Source organism: Heptranchias perlo, unplaced genomic scaffold, assembly GCF_035084215.1.
Source record: "Heptranchias perlo isolate sHepPer1 unplaced genomic scaffold, sHepPer1.hap1 HAP1_SCAFFOLD_44, whole genome shotgun sequence".
NCBI classification, from domain to species: domain Eukaryota; kingdom Metazoa; phylum Chordata; class Chondrichthyes; order Hexanchiformes; family Hexanchidae; genus Heptranchias; species Heptranchias perlo.
In genome coordinates, this window is record NW_027139453.1 from 4,323,754 (window position 1) to 4,349,323 (window position 25,570).

The 25,570-nt window shown below is 44.9% G+C and overlaps 1 long non-coding RNA gene across 14 annotated transcripts in view; it reads right to left on the bottom strand.

Annotated features, from left to right (window-relative positions):
- The window catches only part of LOC137312847 (uncharacterized), a 161,256-nt gene extending 136,748 nt beyond the window's left edge, over window positions 1-24,508 (bottom strand). For 7 of the 14 annotated variants that reach the window (XR_010960839.1, XR_010960831.1, XR_010960843.1 and 4 more), the window contains exons 1-4: window positions 24,153-24,422; window positions 21,349-21,425; window positions 17,911-18,147; window positions 14,372-14,467 (exon numbers count right to left, since the gene is read on the bottom strand). This is a non-coding gene — a long non-coding RNA (uncharacterized lncRNA). Of the gene's footprint in view, window positions 1-14,371; window positions 14,468-17,910; window positions 18,148-21,348; window positions 21,426-23,479; window positions 23,499-24,152; window positions 24,423-24,442 lie in introns of those variants that run through there. The other 7 variants (XR_010960837.1, XR_010960836.1, XR_010960835.1 and 4 more) reach the window with 7 other exon arrangements.
- Between the last annotated feature and the right edge of the window lie 1,062 nt (window positions 24,509-25,570).

The following is a 25,570-nucleotide window of genomic DNA, read 5'->3' on the forward strand; positions in this document are numbered from 1 at the left end:
TCACCCCTTTTAAACAGACACAGAATGATCCGGGACTGATCGCTCACCCCTTTTAAACAGAGACAGAATGATCCGGGACTGATCGCTCACCCCTTTTAAACAGGGACAGAATGATCCGGGACTGATCGCTCACCCCTTTTAAACAGGGACAGAATGATCCGGGACTGATCGCTCACCCCTTTTAAACAGGGACAGAATGATCCGGGACTGATCGCTCACCCCTTTTAAACAGACACAGAATGATCCGGGACTGATCGCTCACCCCTTTTAAACAGAGACAGAATGATCCGGGACTGATCGCTCACCCCTTTTAAACAGGGACAGAATGATCCGGGACTGATCGCTCACCCCTTTTAAACAGGGACAGAATGATCCGGGACTGATCGCTCACCCCTTTTAAACGGGGACAGAATGATCCGGGATTGATCGCTCACCCCTTTTAAACAGAGACAGAATGATCCGGGACTGATCGCTCACCCCTTTTAAACAGGGACAGAATGATCCGGGACTGATCGCTCATCCCTTTTAAACAGGGACAGAATGATCCGGGACTGATCGCTCATCCCTTTTAAACAGGGACAGAATGATCCGGGACTGATCGCTCACCCCTTTTAAACAGGGACAGAATGATCCGGGACTGATCGCTCACCCCTTTTAAACAGGGACAGAATGATCCGGGACTGATCGCTCACCCCTTTTAAACAGAGACAGAATGATCCGGGACTGATCGCTCATCACTTTTAAACAGGGACAGAATGATCCGGGACTGATCGCTCACCCCTTTTAAACAGGGACAGAATGATCCGGGACTGATCGCTCACCCCTTTTAAACAGGGACAGAATGATCCGGGAATGATCGCTCACCCCTTTTAAACAGAGACAGAATGATCCGGGACTGATCGCTCATCCCTTTTAAACAGAGACAGAATGATCCGGGACTGATCGCTCACCCCTTTTAAACAGGGACAGAATGATCCGGGACTGATCGCTCTCCCCTTGTAAACAGGGACAGAATGATCCGGGACTGATCGCTCACCCCTTTTAAACAGGGACAGAATGACCCGGGACTGATCGCTCACCCCTTTTAAACAGGGACAGAATGATCCGGGACTGATCGCTCACCCCTTTTAAACAGAGACAGAATGATCCGGGACTGATCGCTCACCCCTTTTAAACAGGGACAGAATGATCCGGGACTGATCGCTCACCCCTTTTAAACAGGGACAGAATGATCCGGGACTGATCGCTCACCCCTTTTAAACAGGGACAGAATGACCCGGGACTGATCGCTCACCCCTTTTAAACAGGGACAGAATGATCCGGGACTGATCGCTCACCCCTTTTAAACAGGGACAGAATGATCCGGGACTGATCGCTCACCCCTTTTAAACAGAGACAGAATGATCCGGGACTGATCGCTCACCCCTTTTAAACAGGGACAGAATGATCCGGGACTGATCGCTCACCCCTTTTAAACAGAGACAGAATGATCCGGGACTGATCGCTCACCCCTTTTAAACAGAGACAGAATGATCCGGGACTGATCGCTCATCACTTTTAAACAGAGACAGAATGATCCGGGACTGATCGCTCACCCCTTTTAAACAGGGACAGAATGATCCGGGACTGATCGCTCACCCCTTTTAAACAGGGACAGAATGATCCGGGACTGATCGATCACCCCTTTTAAACAGAGACAGAATGATCCGGGACTGATCGCTCACCCCTTTTAAACAGAGACAGAATGATCCGGGACTGATCGCTCATCACTTTTAAACAGAGACAGAATGATCCGCGACTGATCGCTCACCCCTTTTAAACAGGGACAGAATGATCCGGGACTGATCGCTCACCCCTTTTAAACAGGGACAGAATGATCCGGGACTGATCGCTCACCCCTTTTAAACAGAGACAGAATGATCCGGGACTGATCGCTCACCCCTTTTAAACTGGGACAGAATGATCCGGGACTGATCGCTCATCCCTTTTAAACAGAGACAGAATGATCCGGGACTGATCGCTCACCCCTTTTAAACAGGGACAGAATGATCCGGGACTGATCGCTCACCCCTTTTAAACAGAGACAAAATGATCCGGGACTGATCGCTCACCCCTTTTAAACAGACACAGAATGATCCGGGACTGATCGCTCATCCCTTTTAAACAGGGACAGAATGATCCGGGATTGATCGCTCACCCCTTTTAAACAGAGACAGAATGATCCGGGACTGATCGCTCACCCCTTTTAAACAGAGACAGAATGATCCGGGACTGATCGCTCACCCCTTTTAAACAGGGACAGTGTGATCCGGGACTGATCGCTCACCCCTTTTAAACAGACACAGAATGATCCGGGACTGATCGCTCACCCCTTTTAAACAGAGACAGAATGATCCGGGACTGATCGCTCACCCCTTTTAAACAGGGACAGAATGATCCGGGACTGATCGCTCACCCCTTTTAAACAGGGACAGAATGATCCGGGACTGATCGCTCACCCCTTTTAAACAGGGACAGAATGATCCGGGACTGATCGCTCACCCCTTTTAAACAGACACAGAATGATCCGGGACTGATCGCTCACCCCTTTTAAACAGAGACAGAATGATCCGGGACTGATCGCTCACCCCTTTTAAACAGGGACAGAATGATCCGGGACTGATCGCTCACCCCTTTTAAACAGGGACAGAATGATCCGGGACTGATCGCTCACCCCTTTTAAACGGGGACAGAATGATCCGGGATTGATCGCTCACCCCTTTTAAACAGAGACAGAATGATCCGGGACTGATCGCTCACCCCTTTTAAACAGGGACAGAATGATCCGGGACTGATCGCTCATCCCTTTTAAACAGGGACAGAATGATCCGGGACTGATCGCTCATCCCTTTTAAACAGGGACAGAATGATCCGGGACTGATCGCTCACCCCTTTTAAACAGGGACAGAATGATCCGGGACTGATCGCTCACCCCTTTTAAACAGGGACAGAATGATCCGGGACTGATCGCTCACCCCTTTTAAACAGAGACAGAATGATCCGGGACTGATCGCTCATCACTTTTAAACAGGGACAGAATGATCCGGGACTGATCGCTCACCCCTTTTAAACAGGGACAGAATGATCCGGGACTGATCGCTCACCCCTTTTAAACAGGGACAGAATGATCCGGGAATGATCGCTCACCCCTTTTAAACAGAGACAGAATGATCCGGGACTGATCGCTCATCCCTTTTAAACAGAGACAGAATGATCCGGGACTGATCGCTCACCCCTTTTAAACAGGGACAGAATGATCCGGGACTGATCGCTCTCCCCTTGTAAACAGGGACAGAATGATCCGGGACTGATCGCTCACCCCTTTTAAACAGGGACAGAATGACCCGGGACTGATCGCTCACCCCTTTTAAACAGGGACAGAATGATCCGGGACTGATCGCTCACCCCTTTTAAACAGAGACAGAATGATCCGGGACTGATCGCTCACCCCTTTTAAACAGGGACAGAATGATCCGGGACTGATCGCTCACCCCTTTTAAACAGGGACAGAATGATCCGGGACTGATCGCTCACCCCTTTTAAACAGGGACAGAATGACCCGGGACTGATCGCTCACCCCTTTTAAACAGGGACAGAATGATCCGGGACTGATCGCTCACCCCTTTTAAACAGGGACAGAATGATCCGGGACTGATCGCTCACCCCTTTTAAACAGAGACAGAATGATCCGGGACTGATCGCTCACCCCTTTTAAACAGGGACAGAATGATCCGGGACTGATCGCTCACCCCTTTTAAACAGAGACAGAATGATCCGGGACTGATCGCTCACCCCTTTTAAACAGAGACAGAATGATCCGGGACTGATCGCTCATCACTTTTAAACAGAGACAGAATGATCCGGGACTGATCGCTCACCCCTTTTAAACAGGGACAGAATGATCCGGGACTGATCGCTCACCCCTTTTAAACAGGGACAGAATGATCCGGGACTGATCGATCACCCCTTTTAAACAGAGACAGAATGATCCGGGACTGATCGCTCACCCCTTTTAAACAGAGACAGAATGATCCGGGACTGATCGCTCATCACTTTTAAACAGAGACAGAATGATCCGCGACTGATCGCTCACCCCTTTTAAACAGGGACAGAATGATCCGGGACTGATCGCTCACCCCTTTTAAACAGGGACAGAATGATCCGGGACTGATCGCTCACCCCTTTTAAACAGAGACAGAATGATCCGGGACTGATCGCTCACCCCTTTTAAACTGGGACAGAATGATCCGGGACTGATCGCTCATCCCTTTTAAACAGAGACAGAATGATCCGGGACTGATCGCTCACCCCTTTTAAACAGGGACAGAATGATCCGGGACTGATCGCTCACCCCTTTTAAACAGAGACAAAATGATCCGGGACTGATCGCTCACCCCTTTTAAACAGACACAGAATGATCCGGGACTGATCGCTCATCCCTTTTAAACAGAGACAGAATGATCCGGGACTGATCGCTCACCCCTTTTAAACAGAGACAGAATGATCCGGGACTGATCGCTCACCCCTTTTAAACAGAGACAGAATGATCCGGGACTGATCGCTCACCCCTTTTAAACAGAGACAGAATGATCCGGGACTAATCGCTCATCCCTTTTAAACAGACACAGAATGATCCGGGATTGATCGCTCACCCCTTTTAAACAGGGACAGAATGATCCGGGACTGATCGCTCACCCCTTTTAAACAGGGACAGAATGATCCGGGACTGATCGCTCACCCCTTTTAAACAGGGACAGAATGATCCGGGACTGATCGCTCACCCCTTTTAAACAGAGACAGAATGATCCGGGACTGATCGCTCACCCCTTTTAAACAGACACAGAATGATCCGGGACTGATCGCTCACCCCTTTTAAACAGAGACAGAATGATCCGGGACTGATCGCTCACCCCTTTTAAACAGGGACAGAATGATCCGGGACTGATCGCTCACCCCTTTTAAACAGAGACAGAATGATCCGGGACTGATCGCTCACCCCTTTTAAACAGAGACAGAATGATCCGGGACTGATCGCTCATCCCTTTTAAACAGAGACAGAATGATCCGGGATTGATCGCTCACCCCTTTTAAACAGGGACAGAATGATCCGGGATTGATCGCTCACCCCTTTTAAACAGAGACAGAATGATCCGGGACTGATCGCTCACCCCTTTTAAACAGAGACAGAATGATCCGGGACTGATCGCTCACCCCTTTTAAACAGGGACAGTGTGATCCGGGACTGATCGCTCACCCCTTTTAAACAGACACAGAATGATCCGGGACTGATCGCTCACCCCTTTTAAACAGAGACAGAATGATCCGGGACTGATCGCTCACCCCTTTTAAACAGGGACAGAATGATCCGGGACTGATCGCTCACCCCTTTTAAACAGGGACAGAATGATCCGGGACTGATCGCTCACCCCTTTTAAACAGAGACAGAATGATCCGGGACTGATTGCTGACCCCTTTTAAACAGGGACAGAATGATCCGGGACTCATCGCTCACCCCTTTTAAACAGAGACAGAATGATCCGGGACTGATCGCTCACCCCTTTTAAACAGGGACAGAATGACCCGGGACTGATTGCTCACCCCTTTTAAACAGGGACAGAATGATCCGGGATTGATCGCTCACCCCTTTTAAACAGGGACAGAATGATCCGGGACTGATCGCTCACCCCTTTTAAACAGAGACAGAATGATCCGGGACTGATCGCTCACCCCTTTTAAACAGGGACAGAATGATCCGGGACTGATCGCTCACCCCTTTTAAACAGGGACAGAATGATCCGGGACTGATCGCTCACCCCTTTTAAACAGAGACAGAATGATCCGGGACTGATCGCTCACCCCTTTTAAACAGGGACAGAATGATCCGGGACTGATCGCTCACCCCTTTTAAACAGAGACAGAATGATCCGGGACTGATCGCTCACCCCTTTTAAACAGGGACAGAATGATCCGGGACTGATCGCTCACCCCTTTTAAACAGAGACAGAATGATCCAGGACTGATCGCTCACCCCTTTTAAACAGGGACAGAATGATCCGGGACTGATCGCTCACCCCTTTTAAACAGGGACAGAATGATCCGGGACTGATCGCTCACCCCTTTGAAACAGGGACAGAATGATCCGGGACTGATCGCTCACCCCTTTTAAACAGGGACAGAATGATCCGGGACTGATCGCTCACCCCTTTTAAACAGACACAGAATGATCCGGGACTGATCGCTCACCCCTTTTAAACAGGGACAGAATGATCCGGGACTGATCGCTCACCCCTTTTAAACAGGGACAGAATGATCCGGGACTGATCGCTCACCCCTTTTAAACAGGGACAGAATGATCCGGGACTGATCGCTCACCCCTTTTAAACAGGGACAGAATGATCCGGGACTGATCGCTCACACCTTTTAAACAGGGACAGAATGATCCGGGACTGATCGCTCACCCCTTTTAAACAGAGACAGAATGATCCGGGACTGATCGCTCACCCCTTTTAAACAGGGACAGAATGATCCGGGACTGATCGCTCACCCCTTTTAAACAGGGACAGAATGATCCGGGACTGATCGCTCACCCCTTTTAAACGGGGACAGAATGATCCGGGATTGATCGCTCACCCCTTTTAAACAGAGACAGAATGATCCGGGACTGATCGCTCACCCCTTTTAAACAGGGACAGAATGATCCGGGACTGATCGCTCATCCCTTTTAAACAGGGACAGAATGATCCGGGACTGATCGCTCATCCCTTTTAAACAGGGACAGAATGATCCGGGACTGATCGCTCACCCCTTTTAAACAGGGACAGAATGATCCGGGACTGATCGCTCACCCCTTTTAAACAGGGACAGAATGATCCGGGACTGATAGCTCACCCCTTTTCAACAGAGACAGAATGATCCGGGACTGATCGCTCATCACTTTTAAACAGGGACAGAATGATCCGGGACTGATCGCTCACCCCTTTTAAACAGGGACAGAATGATCCGGGACTGATCGCTCACCCCTTTTAAACAGGGACAGAATGATCCGGGACTGATCGCTCACCCCTTTTAAACAGAGACAGAATGATCCGGGACTGATCGCTCATCCCTTTTAAACAGAGACAGAATGATCCGGGACTGATCGCTCACCCCTTTTAAACAGGGACAGAATGATCCGGGACTGATCGCTCACCCCTTTTAAACAGGGACAGAATGATCCGGGACTGATCGCTCACCCCTTTTAAACAGGGACAGAATGACCCGGGACTGATCGCTCACCCCTTTTAAACAGGGACAGAATGATCCGGGACTGATCGCTCACCCCTTTTAAACAGAGACAGAATGATCCGGGACTGATCGCTCACCCCTTTTAAACAGGGACAGAATGATCCGGGACTGATCGCTCACCCCTTTTAAACAGGGACAGAATGATCCGGGACTGATCGCTCACCCCTTTTAAACAGGGACAGAATGACCCGGGACTGATCGCTCACCCCTTTTAAACAGGGACAGAATGATCCGGGACTGATCGCTCACCCCTTTTAAACAGGGACAGAATGATCCGGGACTGATCGCTCACCCCTTTTGAACAGAGACAGAATGATCCGGGACTGATCGCTCACCCCTTTTAAACAGGGACAGAATGATCCGGGACTGATCGCTCACCCCTTTTAAACAGAGACAGAATGATCCGGGACTGATCGCTCACCCCTTTTAAACAGAGACAGAATGATCCGGGACTGATCGCTCATCACTTTTAAACAGAGACAGAATGATCCGGGACTGATCGCTCACCCCTTTTAAACAGGGACAGAATGATCCGGGACTGATCGCTCACCCCTTTTAAACAGGGACAGAATGATCCGGGACTGATCGATCACCCCTTTTAAACAGAGACAGAATGATCCGGGACTGATCGCTCACCCCTTTTAAACAGAGACAGAATGATCCGGGACTGATCGCTCATCACTTTTAAACAGAGACAGAATGATCCGGGACTGATCGCTCACCCCTTTTAAACAGGGACAGAATGATCCGGGACTGATCGCTCACCCCTTTTAAACAGGGACAGAATGATCCGGGACTGATCGCTCACCCCTTTTAAACAGAGACAGAATGATCCGGGACTGATCGCTCACCCCTTTTAAACTGGGACAGAATGATCCGGGACTGATCGCTCATCCCTTTTAAACAGAGACAGAATGATCCGGGACTGATCGCTCACCCCTTTTAAACATGGACAGAATGATCCGGGACTGATCGCTCACCCCTTTTAAACAGAGACAAAATGATCCGGGACTGATCGCTCACCCCTTTTAAACAGGGACAGAATGATACGGGACTGATCGCTCACCCCTTTTAAACAGACACAGAATGATCCGGGACTGATCGCTCATCCCTTTTAAACAGAGACAGAATGATCCGGGACTGATCGCTCACCCCTTTTAAACAGAGACAGAATGATCCGGGACTGATCGCTCACCCCTTTTAAACAGAGACAGAATGATCCGGGACTGATCGCTCACCCCTTTTAAACAGAGACAGAATGATCCGGGACTAATCGCTCATCCCTTTTAAACAGACACAGAATGATCCGGGATTGATCGCTCACCCCTTTTAAACAGGGACAGAATGATCCGGGACTGATCGCTCACCCCTTTTAAACAGGGACAGAATGATCCGGGACTGATCGCTCACCCCTTTTAAACAGGGACAGAATGATCCGGGACTGATCGCTCACCCCTTTTAAACAGAGACAGAATGATCCGGGACTGATCGCTCACCCCTTTTAAACAGACACAGAATGATCCGGGACTGATCGCTCACCCCTTTTAAACAGAGACAGAATGATCCGGGACTCATCGCTCACCCCTTTTAAACAGGGACAGAATGATCCGGGACTGATCGCTCACCCCTTTTAAACAGAGACAGAATGATCCGGGACTGATCGCTCACCCCTTTTAAACAGAGACAGAATGATCCGGGACTGATCGCTCATCCCTTTTAAACAGAGACAGAATGATCCGGGATTGATCGCTCACCCCTTTTAAACAGGGACAGAATGATCCGGGATTGATCGCTCACCCCTTTTAAACAGAGACAGAATGATCCGGGACTGATCGCTCACCCCTTTTAAACAGGGACAGAATGATCCGGGACTGATCGCTCACCCCTTTTAAACAGGGACAGAATGATCCGGGACTGATCGCTCACCCCTTTTAAACAGAGACAGAATGATCCGGGACTGATCGCTCACCCCTTTTAAACAGAGACAGAATGATCCGGGACTGATCGCTCACCCCTTTTAAACAGAGACAGAATGATCCGGGACTGATCGCTCACCCCTTTTAAACAGAGACAGAATGATCCGGGACTGATCGCTCACCCCTTTTAAACAGAGACAGAATGATCCGGGACTGATCGCTCACCCCTTTTAAACAGGGACAGAATGATCCGGGACTGATCGCTCACCCCTTTTAAACAGAGACAGAATGATCCGGGACTGATCGCTCACCCCTTTTAAACAGGGACAGAATGATCCGGGACTGATCGCTCACCCCTTTTAAACAGGGACAGAATGATCCGGGACTGATCGCTCACCCCTTTTAAACAGGGACAGAATGACCCGGGACTGATCGCTCACCCCTTTTAAACAGGGACAGAATGATCCGGGACTGATCGCTCACCCCTTTTAAACAGGGACAGAATGATCCGGGACTGATCGCTCACCCCTTTTGAACAGAGACAGAATGATCCGGGACTGATCGCTCACCCCTTTTAAACAGGGACAGAATGATCCGGGACTGATCGCTCACCCCTTTTAAACAGAGACAGAATGATCCGGGACTGATCGCTCACCCCTTTTAAACAGAGACAGAATGATCCGGGACTGATCGCTCATCACTTTTAAACAGAGACAGAATGATCCGGGACTGATCGCTCACCCCTTTTAAACAGGGACAGAATGATCCGGGACTGATCGCTCACCCCTTTTAAACAGGGACAGAATGATCCGGGACTGATCGATCACCCCTTTTAAACAGAGACAGAATGATCCGGGACTGATCGCTCACCCCTTTTAAACAGAGACAGAATGATCCGGGACTGATCGCTCATCACTTTTAAACAGAGACAGAATGATCCGGGACTGATCGCTCACCCCTTTTAAACAGGGACAGAATGATCCGGGACTGATCGCTCACCCCTTTTAAACAGGGACAGAATGATCCGGGACTGATCGCTCACCCCTTTTAAACAGAGACAGAATGATCCGGGACTGATCGCTCACCCCTTTTAAACTGGGACAGAATGATCCGGGACTGATCGCTCATCCCTTTTAAACAGAGACAGAATGATCCGGGACTGATCGCTCACCCCTTTTAAACAGGGACAGAATGATCCGGGACTGATCGCTCACCCCTTTTAAACAGAGACAAAATGATCCGGGACTGATCGCTCACCCCTTTTAAACAGGGACAGAATGATACGGGACTGATCGCTCACCCCTTTTAAACAGACACAGAATGATCCGGGACTGATCGCTCATCCCTTTTAAACAGAGACAGAATGATCCGGGACTGATCGCTCACCCCTTTTAAACAGAGACAGAATGATCCGGGACTGATCGCTCACCCCTTTTAAACAGAGACAGAATGATCCGGGACTGATCGCTCACCCCTTTTAAACAGAGACAGAATGATCCGGGACTAATCGCTCATCCCTTTTAAACAGACACAGAATGATCCGGGATTGATCGCTCACCCCTTTTAAACAGGGACAGAATGATCCGGGACTGATCGCTCACCCCTTTTAAACAGGGACAGAATGATCCGGGACTGATCGCTCACCCCTTTTAAACAGGGACAGAATGATCCGGGACTGATCGCTCACCCCTTTTAAACAGAGACAGAATGATCCGGGACTGATCGCTCACCCCTTTTAAACAGACACAGAATGATCCGGGACTGATCGCTCACCCCTTTTAAACAGAGACAGAATGATCCGGGACTCATCGCTCACCCCTTTTAAACAGGGACAGAATGATCCGGGACTGATCGCTCACCCCTTTTAAACAGAGACAGAATGATCCGGGACTGATCGCTCACCCCTTTTAAACAGAGACAGAATGATCCGGGACTGATCGCTCATCCCTTTTAAACAGAGACAGAATGATCCGGGATTGATCGCTCACCCCTTTTAAACAGGGACAGAATGATCCGGGATTGATCGCTCACCCCTTTTAAACAGAGACAGAATGATCCGGGACTGATCGCTCACCCCTTTTAAACAGAGACAGAATGATCCGGGACTGATCGCTCACCCCTTTTAAACAGAGACAGAATGATCCGGGACTGATCGCTCACCCCTTTTAAACAGAGACAGAATGATCCGGGACTGATCGCTCACCCCTTTTAAACAGAGACAGAATGATCCGGGACTGATCGCTCACCCCTTTTAAACAGAGACAGAATGATCCGGGACTGATCGCTCACCCCTTTTAAACAGGGACAGAATGATCCGGGACTGATCGCTCACCCCTTTTAAACAGGGACAGAATGATCCGGGACTGATCGCTCACCCCTTTTAAACAGGGACAGAATGATCCGGGACTGATCGCTCACCCCTTTTAAACAGGGACAGAATGATCCGGGACTGACAGCACACCCCTTTTAAACAGAGACAGAATGATCCGGGACTGATCGCTCACCCCTTTTAAACAGGGACAGAATGATCCGGGACTGATCGCTCATCCCTTTTAAACAGGGACAGAATGATCCGGGACTGACAGCACATCCCTTTTAAACAGAGACAGAATGAACCGGGACTGACAGCACATCCCTTTTAAACAGGGACAGTGTGATCCGGGACTGACAGCACGCCCCTCTTAAAGAGACACAGAATGAACCGGGACTGACAGCACATCCCTTTTAAACAGGGACAGAATGATCCGGGACTGACAGCACATCCCTTTTAAACAGGGACAGCATGATCCGGGACTGACAGCACGCCCCTCTTAAAGAGACACAGAATGAACCGGGACTGACAGCACATCCCTTTTAAACAGACAAAGAATGATCCGGGACTGACAGCACACCCCTTTTGAACAGACACAGAATGACCCGGGATTGGTTAAAGGAAAGAAACAGAAAGTAGGGATGAACGGGCCATTGTCAGGTTGGCAGGGTGTTACTGGTGGGGTGTCGCAGGGGTCAGTGCTTGGGCCTCAGCGATTTACAATCTATATTGATGAATTAGTTGAAGGGACAGTGTAAAATGTCCAAGTTCGCTGACGATACAAAGCTAGGTTGGAAAGTAATTTGTGAGGAGGACACAAAGAGTCTGTGAAAGGATAGAGACAGATTAAGTGAGTGGACAAGACGCTGATAGTTGTGGCATAATGTGTGGAAATGTGAGGATATTCACTTTGGAAGGAAGGATAGAAAAACAGAATATTTTAAAATGGTGGGAGACTATTAAATGTTGGTATTCACAGAGAATTGGGTGTCCTTGTATAATAAACTCAAAAATGTAGTATGCAGCTAGAGCAGGTAATTCGGAGAGCAAATGGCATGTTGGCCTTTATTGCAAGGGGGTTCGAGGACAAGAGGAGTGAAGAATTACTACAGCTGTACACGGCTTTAGTGAGACCTCACCTGAAGTATTGCGTCCAGTTTTGGTCTCCTTATCTAAGGACGGGTATGCTTGCCTTGGAGGCGGTGCAACGAGGGTTCACTAGCTTAATTCCTGGGATGAGAGGGTTGTCCTATGAGAAGAGATTGAGCAGATTGGGCCTGTACTCTCTGGAGTTTAGAAGAATGATAGTGATCTAATTGAAACATATAAGATTATGATGGGGCTTGACAGGTTCGATGCTGAGAGATTGATTCCCCTAAATGGAGATTATAAAACTAGGTTGCATAGTCTCAGGATAAGGGGTCGGCCATTCAAGACTGAGATGAGGATGAATTTCTTCATGCAGAGTGTTTTGAATCTTTGGAACTCTCTACCCCAGAGGGCTGTGGATGATGAGTCATTGAATATATTCAAGGCTGAGATCGATAGATTTTTTGAATTGTGATCAAATTCCCTCCTATCTCCTCTCTGACTTCATTTAACAGCCTCGGGTGCATTATTTCTCAGTGACTTATCCATCTCGGCTATTAAATTCAGATCCCAATCCTTTTCTACAGTTATCTCGAAATATGGTCCCACATGCTCCACTGTTACAACAACATTTTCACATCTGCCATCACTTTTAGAAACTAAAGGAAATGTGTTGTTTCTCCCCAAAACCTCATCCATCACAGCCCAATCTTATAGATAATAGATCACATCCCTCATCAATCTAACTTTCCAAATGTGTTTGGAATGATTTGTAGATTCACAGACATAACACACAATCTGAACTCCAATTCATTGGACTGTTGACCTGTTCTCGTTTTTCTTTGCTTTTAATATTAAGTTACGTCTTCTGTCACGACTTCAAAACCTCCTTCCTTTTTCCTGCTCATAAATTTTCACTATTTCACAAATCTTCTGTTCCTGCTCCAACAATTTTATTATTTCCACTCTCTAGTCTCAGATCCGGATATTTCACACGATCCAGTCCTCTCAGGTGAAACCCTCCCACTGCTCTATATACTCAGTCTGTTAAACCGTTGTAGTTTGTCGGTTCAGTTCGTAACCGTCCCTCCATTTCGTCCTGAACTAACCCTGTGGTCTCAAAAACATGAACCCTTCCCTCCAGTTCCATCCCTGTAGCCGGACATTGACCTGCCTCATATTGTCCTCCTTTAGCAGCCCAGCGCAAAACAATCCAGAGATCACCACGTTAAGGCCTAGTTTTTCAGTCTCGAGCTCAAATGTTAATATTCCCTCTCTCAACGGAGCTCTTTCCTTGTTATTGGTTCCGGCCATGACTATTTTCCGCTCTGCTTTCCTTCCCAGAGAGTGTCCCACCTGTTCCAGGAAGTTCTTCGCTCTGACACCAGGAAGGTAACTTACTAATTGGGACTATCGCTCTCCTATTCATGTGCCCAACTTGCCTCTCATACATGCCCCTACTCCCTGGTTTCACACTATTATTCAGAAGGACCATCCTGCGTCGCTGTCGCTATCCACCTTACAGTCGAAACACCAGATATCTATTGGACAGTTCCAGCACTGAGATCCCTCCACCTACGACTGCACTGGCCCACTAGATGTTCACTCACTTCCCCCTATCTACACAGTATCTGCTCGGTTTCCTCTTCCTGAGTGAGCTGTAGGTTCTTGCTCGTGATCAGTACCCTTTATCAGGATATAATTGATATTGTAAAGGTTGATCTGAACCTACCGGTGACTATTCTCATTCTTGGTGATGAAGTTGGATCTTCTCCCCTGTTTGGACCTTCAGCCATGGTGGTGACAGGCGTTCCAAGATTCTGCTGCTCTGTAATAAATATATTAATAGGAGGGTTAGACGGAAATATTAAGATGAGAAGGATAAAACATCGCCTTGTCGCGATATCAAGTCCCTACTCCCCCATCAGCACAACAATTGTTAGCTCTGGGATCGAGCATTTCCCGACTGTTACCAACAATTCTCCACATCAGGTGCGGCACAGACAGCTGCCCAGGGAAAACCAATGAGTCCCGCAGACCTCCACAACCAGTTCTCGACGGCCGAGATTCTGCACTGGGAGCACCCATTGGTAAGATTTAGTCTCCGTGCAGGACAGCACCAGACTTATCCCTGAGCTGGTGAATATTCTGAAGAGCAATATGGAGCGAGGTGATGAGTTCAATGATTCTTCACTCGGTGTTACCCAGTCTGGCGCTATTGTATTATTTTATTCACAGATTTGTTGCAATTTTTTGATTTGTTGAGTTTTGATATTAAATTCTGGCATTTTATGAACCTGATATCTACCTACTTACACAATACGGAGCTGGGTGTGATTTCTCTGCTCTCTATGGGTAGTGACGTTGTCCGTGTGTTCATGGGGATGTGTTTTGGTTGGTGCTTCTATTTGAATATATTTACCATATCTCTCACGGTATCAGCACCTGACTAACGTTTGCAGATGACACAAAGATTGGTGGCATTGTAAGCAGTGTAGATGAAAACATGAAATTACAAAGCGATATTGATAGAATAGGTGAATGGGCAAAACTGTGGCAAATGGAATTCAATGTAGACAAATGTGAGATCATTCACTTTGGATCAAGAATGGATAGAAGAGGGTACTTTCTAAATGGTAAAATGTTAAAAACAGTGGATGTCCAAAGGGACCTTGGGGTTCAGGGACATAGATCATTGCAGTGTCATGATCAGGTGCAGAAAATAATCAATAAGGCTAATGGAATGCTGGCCTTTATATGTCGAGGACTGGAGTACAAGGGGGCAGAGGTCATGCTGCAGCGATACAAAACTCTGGTCAGACCGCACCTGGAGTACTGTGAACAGTTCTGGTCACCGCACCTTCGGAAGGACATGTTGGCTTTGGAGGGAGTGCAGCGTAGGTTTACTGGGTTAAGTTACGAGGAGAGATTACACAAATTGGGGTTGTATTCTCTAGAGTTTCGAAGATTAAGGGGTGATCAGTTCGAAGTTTATCAGATATTAAGGGGATCGGATGGGGTGGATGGAGAGAAACTATTTCTGCTGGTTGGGGAATCTTGGAGGTGGGGGCACAGTCTAAAAATTAGAGCCAGACCTTTCAGGAGCGAGATTAGAAAACGTTTCTACACACAAAGGGTGGTAGAAGATTGGAACTCTCTTCTGCAAACGGCAATTGACACTAGCTCAATTGCTAAATTTAAATGTGAGATATATAGCTTTTTGGCAATCAAAAGTATGAAGGGATATGGGCCAAAGGCGGTTATATGGAGTTGGATCACAGATCAGCCATGGTATTATCAAATGGCGGAGCAGGCACGAGGGGCTGAATGGCCTACTCCTGTTCCTGTTTTTCCTATGTTTCCGAATTTTACACCGTTCAATAAAATTAACACTAATGTATAATGTTATCAATCGTTTAATCTTAAACTGGTGCTGCACAGTTATCTTTGGATTATCTTTAGGGGTCTTACAATCTCAAAAACCACCACAAATATATAAGTTGTCGATTTGAGGGCTGTTTTACAATCATAATTCTCCATTGTGTGTTTGTCTCTCTGTGTGTGCGCAAAGGCACGAGCAACAAATTAAACTATCAGTCCCGGTGGTTGCCTTTCCACACTGTCGGAATGTAAAAGCGATTCATCTCGGTCAGTAAATTTCTATAAACTATAGTTGAAGTTTTCTCCAGCATAAATGTGCAGCCAAGATTGAGACCTTGTAAGATGGAGTTATCTGTTGTTTCAGTCACGCTCACACTAGTTTAATAAACGGACAACAGCAACAAAAACTTACATTTACACCTACACTAATTACATTAGTGTAATCAAATACAAGATTCATTTGAGCAGTTACTTCCTTTTTTATATAAAGCCGAGAGATCGGGCCCGAAAACCTGTTGGTAATTTGAATGGTTACTTTTTATGTAAAGATTAGTCATGGACCATCCGACCTGTTGGGAATTGCAGTAGCTACTTTTTCTAAAGATTAGTGATGGGCCCACCAACCTGTTGGTAATTTGAGTTGTTAGTTTTATTTAAAGATTAGTGTTGGACACTCCTACCTGTTGGTAATTTCAGTGGTTAATTTCGTTATAAAGACTTGAGATGGACCCTCCTTCCTGATTGTAATTGGAATTGTTACCTTTTCGATAAAAATTAGTGGTGAGGCCCTGCTACCTATTTGTAATTTATGTCGTTACGTTTTATACAAAAAATACTGATGGACCCTCCTACCTGTTGGTAATTTAGATTGTTACTTTTTATATAAAGATTAGTGATAGATCCTCGTGCCTGTTGCTAATTACAGTAGTGACTTTTTATATAAAGATTAGTGATGGACACTCCTGCCTTTTGGTAAGTTTTTTTATGAGGACTAGTGATGAGGCCTCCAAACTGTATATATTGGAAGTAACTACTCAAATTATCAATATTAACGATCAGGAACCTCCTTTCTCTATGAAAGATGTTTCAGCCCTGAAGCTGTTTCTCTTTAAAACAGTCCTGCCTAAAGGGAGAGGCCTCTTTTTCTTCAGTTGAACAAATCTAACAACCAACAACCTCAATAACTTATTTTTCGAAAAAAGGTGAAGTCCTTGCTCCATTCTCCCACCTAATTCGCATTAAACTAATTAATTATAATTATTCAGGAGCAAGTTTTGTCTCCGATTTTGTTCCTATCCTGTGATTGGATGGCGTTCAGTCCGGCCTCGGGTCAGCTGAGGCTGATTTCCCAGGTGTCCGGCAGAGAGCGACAATCGGCCATTGCGAATGTGTTAACCCTTTACTGAGCTGAACTGTGTGTTCGATCAGTCTTTGATCAGTTCAATACAAGTGTGCCGGGCACATAACGGTTCAGTGAGTAAGAACAGCCAGTTTCACAGTTACAAATAAATGCACATAGAGTGAGAAAGGCCAGTTTCCCACTCCTGTTCACTGAATATCAAATTCTAACATGGGGAGGAAACACCGCTGGACGAGGATGTTGCAAATCTCCAGAGTTCGTGTTCCTGCTATCTGTCCTGTAACCGCTTTAAAGTGTGTCTGAGCGGAGATTGGTGGGGTCCAAGAAGGTATAAGCCCCGAAATTCTAGGTGTAAAGTAGCCACCCTTCAGTCAGTGTTTGAACGAACAATTCGTGAATTGTTCAATCCGCGAGGAATGGAGAGCTCCCGACGCCGAGGAACATATCTGACCGCGGGAAATCGACATTAGAAAAGAGGAAGGGCCAGAAGAACTTAATTAAAATGCAAATTGACATTACATTAACATTACCTTGATCCCGTCTCTCAATGTCCGTGCAGATTTTACAAATTATTCCCTTGTTATTTCATTACAACCAATCGAGTACAAGTTCCTTGCTTTATTTTTGCAGTTCACAACTTGGGAATTTGATCTGATCCTTGGTATGTGAGATTCAGAGCTCCACACACTGTGAAAGCTGCTGCCAGACATCAGGATGGATTTCAACACAAACATTCCTCATTTCTTTCAGAACAGGGAGCGGCCTTTCTGGTGGAATCAAAGCGAAGCGGGTTAACAATTCGCTGACACGTCAATTGTGAACAAAGTCAGTTATAAATTTTACTTTTTCAAATTTGGATCCAGGGAAGTTCAGTGAAGCAGATACATGGTTAGAAATAAATTGTTACATTTGCATCAGGGACATTGTTTGCTGAAAATCCCATCGATTTTCGGATGTTTGCGCTTTCAACCCTGGGGCCCAGAGCCCGTGTTTCGTCAGTGAGCTGAGGACAGGCTGTTTCTGTAAGTGAGGACATTAACAGTTTAACCTCCGAATTAAACTCTTGTTGAGCATCAATCACCTCAATCACTGGGGGAACGAGTACTGACATTCCACAGTAACATTTATCAGAGTGAATATTCAGCAGATACACCAGTTACATTGTTAATTCCGGAAAGGACCATTCCTGGACTGTGATTGGTATAAGGATTGGATTTCCCCCATTTTCAGAGGGTTCACAGACAGAATACAAAAACAACTCCACGGGTTGGAAGTGTCCAAAGAGAGAAAGTATTTGAGCACAGATTGTGGTGATAATTCCGAGGGACGGATTGTTGTGATCAATCCCAGGGACAGATTGTGGTGATAATTCCGAGGGACGGATTGTTGTGATCAATCCCAGGGACAGATTGTGGTGATAATTCCGAGGGACGTATTGTTGTGATCAATCCCAGGGACAGATTGTGGTGATAATTCCGAGGGACGTATTGTTGTGATCAATCCCATGAACATATTGTCGTGATAATCCCGACGGACGGATTATTGTGAACAATTGTCGAAACGGATTGCTGTGATAAATCCTCGGGACAGATTGTGGTGATAATCCCGAGGGACTGATTGTTGTGATCAATCCCAGGGAAAGATTGTGGTGATAATCCCGAGGGACGGATTGTTGTGATCAATCCTAGGGACAGATTGTGGTGATAATTCCGAGGGACGGATTGTTGTGATCAATCCAAGGGACAGATTGTGGTGATAATTAAATACTCTGTTAAGTGGACAGTTTGTGTAAATGGTGGGTTTATATATCGTTAAGTACACTGTTAAATGGACAGTGTGGGTAAATGTTCAGTTAATAGATCATGAAATACAATTTTCAATGGAGAGTATGGATAAATGGTGGTTTTATATATCATTAAATACACTGTTAAATGGACAGTGTTTGTAAATGGTGGGTTTATATATCATTAAATACATTGTTAAATGGACAGTGTGTGTAAATGGTGGGTTTATATATCATTAAATACACTGTTAAACAGACAGTGTGGGTAAATGGTGGGTTTCGATAAAATTAAATACAATGTTAAATGGACTGACAGTCCCTGTACTGATTATCGAGCTGATGCTGCTGACAGTATAAGTTTTGCTTATAGAGCTTATGCTTCTGAGATTACCTGTATTGATCATAGAGCTGATATTACTGACAGTATCTGTATTAATTGTAGAGCTGATATTATGAACAGTATCTAATCTGAATATAGAGCTGGTATTACTGGCCTTATCTCTGCTGATTTTACATGTGATATTACTGAACGTACCTGTACTGATTATAGAGCCGATATTACTGACAGTACTTGTATTTATTATCGAGCTGATATTACTGATTATATCTGCACTGATTATGGAACTGATATTAATGACAGTACTTTTATTGATTGTCGAGCTGATATTACTGAAAGTATCTGTCCTGATTTTATAGAGCTTAATAGTGAGAGTATTTTGACGCTTCTCGGGTTGTTATACTGAAAATGTCTGTTTTAATTATGGAACTGATATTACTGACTGTATCTGTGCTAATATGACGCTGTTATTACTGACTGTATCTCTGCTCAATATAGCGCTGATATTACTGACAGTATCTGCGCTAATATGTCGCGGTTACTAACTGTATTTCGGCTCAATATCGCACTGATATTACTGAATGTATCTGTGCTCAAAATAGCCCTGCTTTACTGACTGTATCCCTGTTCAATATAGGGCTGATTATTCTGACAGTATCCCTGCTCAATATTGAGCTGTTACGACTGACTGTATCTGTGTTGATGAAAGAGCTGGTACAATAAAAACATTCATTGAATGACTTAGAATTATCCAGCTCAAGAACAGCCCATTTTCCCCACATGTCTTTGCCTGGATTTATGCTCCACACGAGCGTCCTCCCGCACGATTTCATCGCACCCTATCAACTTATCTTTCTATTTCTAGCACCCTCGTGTATCTATCTACCTTCCCCTTAAATGCATCTTAACTTTTCGCCTCAACCATTCCATGTGGTAGATAATTGCACATTCTCACCACTCTCTGAGTAAGATGTCTCTCCTGAATTACATCTTGGTTTCATTAGTAACTTTCTTATATTCATGGCCTCTATTTTTGGACTGCCCTTAAGGGGAAACATGCTCTCCAGTTCGAGCCTATGGAACCCCTTCCGAATATGAAAGACCTCTATCAGTTCACCTCTCCGCCTTCAACTGAATAGAGAAAATAGACAGAGCCTGTTAAATGTTTCCTGATATTGTTGGTAAATAATGCATTGAACAAGTGACGCCAGGAATTAAAAGAAAGTAATGCCAGTAAGGAACACCCAGGCCACAATCTTCTCCCATGGGAGCGGGCAAATTCAGGCAATCTCGGCACAATCCAGAGCACGGTAGAAGGGGTACTTAAAACTGCACCAATAAAATACCCGGAGCCGGCAGGCTGTGTTTGTGCATTGCTGTGGTTAAAGCTGATCAGTTAGAAGGACTGCACTGTCAAACTCACATATTAAAAAAACAACCTTTGGTGCAAGTGTTGTCTTGTCCTGCCAGGTGGGTGCGGGAGAACTGCTGGGACTCGCCCGGCAGAGGCGGAGACTCCAAAACGGCGCCAGAGAGTGCGATGTTCTGACCTGTCTCACTGTTCATCGACTGAACAACAAGATTCTTATGATAACGTGCGTTTGGTTGGGGGGTGAATTCCGATCCAGAATCCTGGACACATCAGGTCAGCATCTCGGCAGATACAAAAAGCATCAATTTCAGGGCCATAGTATTTAAAATCTACAGATACAGAATCTCTTGTACTGAACTTTAAACCGTCCCCGAAATAAAATCGCAGTTTGGTTTCAGGGTTTCACTGTTTAATTCTGACTGGACACAGGGTGGAACAATGGGTGTGTTTACTAAAGTATATTTAACAAAGTTTACCTTCGATTCCCTTGCACCGATTATCTGATCTTTACTCCCCTGGAATTCTGCGAATTGCAGAACCGATGGAGCTCAACCTGAAATACAAACAGCCAGTCAGAGCCCATTTGGTTCGGGTACGGTGTGGACATATCCCTACGAGGGGGAAAGGAAAGGCATCCAAAACTATATCACCCTGAATGACTAAAGAGATGGAGATATTTAGAAAAATGAAAATGGAGGCTAATGACGAATGTAAGATTTATAATACAGTAGAGAACCAGGATGAATACAGAAAGAACAGAGGAGATCTAAAAAAAAGGTGGAAATAAGAGGGGCAAAAAAAGAGAACCAATTGTAAATTTCAAAAGGGAATTTGAAGGGAATTAAAAAACTTGAAGGAAAAATTTACAGGGCTTTGGGGAAAGAGCATGGAAGAGGGAATAATTGGAAAGGACTTTAAAAGAGCCAGCACATGCGTCAAGGGCTGAATGGACTCCTGTGCTGTACCTGCTATGATACTACGTTGCAACCATTTAAAGGGAACAGACAATCCTTCCGTTGCTGAAGTCATTGTACAGAAACTCGAATTAAACTTCACATTCGCCAAATGCCGGAATCCAGCACATGTTTAAATATAAGAACGTAGGACCAGGAAGAGGCCATTCAGCCCCTCGAATCTGTTCTCCCATTTAATTAGATCATGGCCGCTCTGTACCTGAACTCTATTTACCTGCCCTTGACCCATTTCGCTCATACCCTGAACTAAAAAAAACTGCCGCTGTCAACCGTGAAAACTTCAGTTGACCCAGAATCCACAACCTTTTGGAGGAGGGAATTCCACATTTCCAGTAAACTTTGTGTGAAAACGTGCGTCCAGATTTCACTCCTGAACGGCCTCGAGCTAATTTGAAGATTGTGTCCCCTTGTTCTGGATTCCTCCATCAGAGGAAATGCCTCCTCTGTACCTAATGAGTGTGAGGTATTAGATTTTAGTAAGAAAAATAAGGGGGTCACATACTGCTTGGATAATAAGTGTCTAAATAGGGTAGATGAGCAGAGGGTTCTGGGGGTAAATCCAATGGGGCATTGAGCAGAAATTTCTTGACCCAGAGAGTGGTTGGAATGTGGAACTCAGTACCACAAGGCAGAATTGAGGCGACTCGCATCGACGCATTTAAGGGAAGCTAAATAAACACACGACGGATAAAGGAATAGAAGGATAATAGCGCAGATACTGTCAGTAATATCAGCGCTATATTGAGCAGAGATACAGTCAGTAATAACAGCGTCATATTAGCACAGATACAGTCAGTAATATCAGCTCCATAATCAAAACAGACATTTTCAGTATAACAACCCTATAAGCGACAAAAAATACTCTCACGATTATGCTCTATAAAATCAGAACAGATACTTTCAGTAATATCAGCTCGACAATCAATAAAACTACTGTCATTAATATCAGTTCTATAATCAGTGCAGATATGATCAGTAGTATCAGCTCTATAATAAATACAAGTACTGTCAGTAATATCGGCTCTATAATCAGTGCAGATATGATCAATAATATCAGCTCTATAATAAATACAAGTACTGTCAGTAATATCGGCTCTATAATCAGTACAGGTACGTTCAGTAATATCACATGTAAAATCAGGAGAGATAAAGCCAATAATACCAGCTCTATATTCAGAGCAGATACTGTTCATAGTATCAGCTCTACAATTAATACAGATACTGTCAGTAATATCAGCTCTATGATCAGTACAGTTAATCTCAGAAGCATAAGCTCTTTCAGCAAAACTTATACTGTCAGCAGTATCAGCTCGATAATCAGTACAGGGACTGTCAGTCCATTTAACATTGTATTTAATTATATCGAAACCCACCATTTACCCACACTGTCCATTTAAGAGTGTATTTAATGATATATAAACCCACCATTTACACACACTGTCCATTTAACAGTGTATTTAATGATATATAAACCCACCATTTACCCACACTGTCCATTTAACAGTGTATTTAATGATATATAAACCCACCAATTACCCACACTGTCCATTTAACAGTGTATTTAATGATATATAAACCCACCATTTACAAACACTGTCCATTTAACAGTGTATTTAATGATATGTAAACCAACCATTTACCCACACTGTCCATTTAACAACTTGTTTAATGTTAATTAATCGACCATTTTCCCACAATGTCCAATTAACTGAGTTTTTAGCAATATATAAACCCACCATTTACCCACACTGTCCATTTAACAGTGTATTTAATTATATCGAAACCCACCATTTACCCACACTGTCCATTTAAGAGTGTATTTAATGATATATAAACCCACCATTTACCCACACTGTCCATTTAACAGTGTATTTAATGATATATAAACCCACCATTTACCCACACTGTCCATTTAACAGTGTATTTAATGATATATAAACCCACCATTTACCCACACTGTCCATTTAACAGTGTATTTAATGATATATAAAACCACCATTAAACCACACTGTCCATTTAACAGTGTATTTAATGATACATAAACCCAACATTTACCCACACTGTCCATTTAGCAGTGTATTTAATGATATATAAACCCACCATTTATCCACACTGTCCATTTAACAGTGTATTTAATGATATATAAACCCACCATTTACCCACCCTGTCCATTTAACAGTGTATTTAATGATATATAACCCCACCATTTACTAACTATCAATTTAACAGTGCATTTTATTGTATATATACCCAGCAATTATCCACACTTTCCATTTAACAGTACATTTAATGATATATAAACCCACCATTTACCCACACTGTCCATTGCCCCAGTGCTTGAGCTGATTGATGCTCAGCCATAGTTTCATTCGGCGGTTGAATGATTAATGTCCTCACTTGCAGAAGCAGCCTCTCCTCACCTCACTGACGAAACACTGGCTCCTGGTCGCAGGGTTGAAAGCGCAAACATCAGAAAATCGATGGGACTTTCGTAAACAACGTCCCTCCTGCAAATGTGACAATTTATTTCTGAACAAGTATCTATTTTACTGAAATTCCCAGAAACAAGAAGAGAAAAAGAACATTTAGAACCAACTTTGTTCACAATTGACTTTGCAGCGAATTGTGAACGCGGCTCGATAACATTCCACCAGAAAGACCGCTCCCTGTTCTGAAAGAAATGAGGAATGTTTGTGTTGAAATCCATCCTCATGTCTGGCAGCAGCTTTCACAGTGGGCGGAACTCTGAATCTCACAACAAGGATCAGATCAAATTCTCAAGTTGTGAACTGCTAAAATGAAGCAAAGAACTTGCACTCGATTGATTACAATGAAATAACCAGGATATAATTTGCAAAATCTGCACGGACAGTGAGAGACGGAAAATACTTGCGGGATCAAGGTAAGGTTAACGTAGTGTCAATTTGTTTTTAAATTAACTTTTCCTGCTCCTTCCTCTTTTCTGAAGCCGATTTCCCGCGTTCGGATATGTTCCCCACGAAGGGAGCTCTCTATTCATCGGGGATTGAACAATTCACTAATTGTTCGCTCAGACACTGACTGAAGGCCGGCGAAAGCTGGGAAGTGGCATTAAATTGGACAGTTCATTCAAAGAACCGGCACGGGTCCGACGGGATGAAGGGCCTCGTTCTGTTCTGTAAGAACGTATCATTGTATGATTCTCTAAACCTGCAAACTTCTTTCATCTCTATTTGACATCATCAGGAGGCGTTTACCATTCTTTTTGTTTCTGGACTTCTGAAGTGTGGTTGAACCGTGAGACAAAAGTTTCCTGTAATTAGTGCGGGAGGAAGCTATCAGTGTAAATATCAGATATACACGTGGATGGTTCACTGGGTACCGTCGGAACCAGATACAATGCTCATTCCGGTTATTTGTCCAGCAGAACACAGCGATCATTCTCTTCAACTGTACTCACCAGAAGGAAAATGAAACAAAATATACTGTTCGGTTATCTTCTGCTGGTTTATGTCCACTCATAGAGAACGTGACCTAGAGAGAGAGACTGAGAGATTGGATTGGCTTTTTCACTTTGTAATCGATTATACTTTGTATTTATTGTAAGAGGCGGTTCCATCCCTAACGTCCTGTGCCTGACATTCTCATCGATACTAAGATGTGTTGTAAAAGAGTTTCAACCAATTGCACGTTGCGGATAAAAGCTGAACATCGAAAACGACTTTGAAACCAGTTTTGCTTCGCA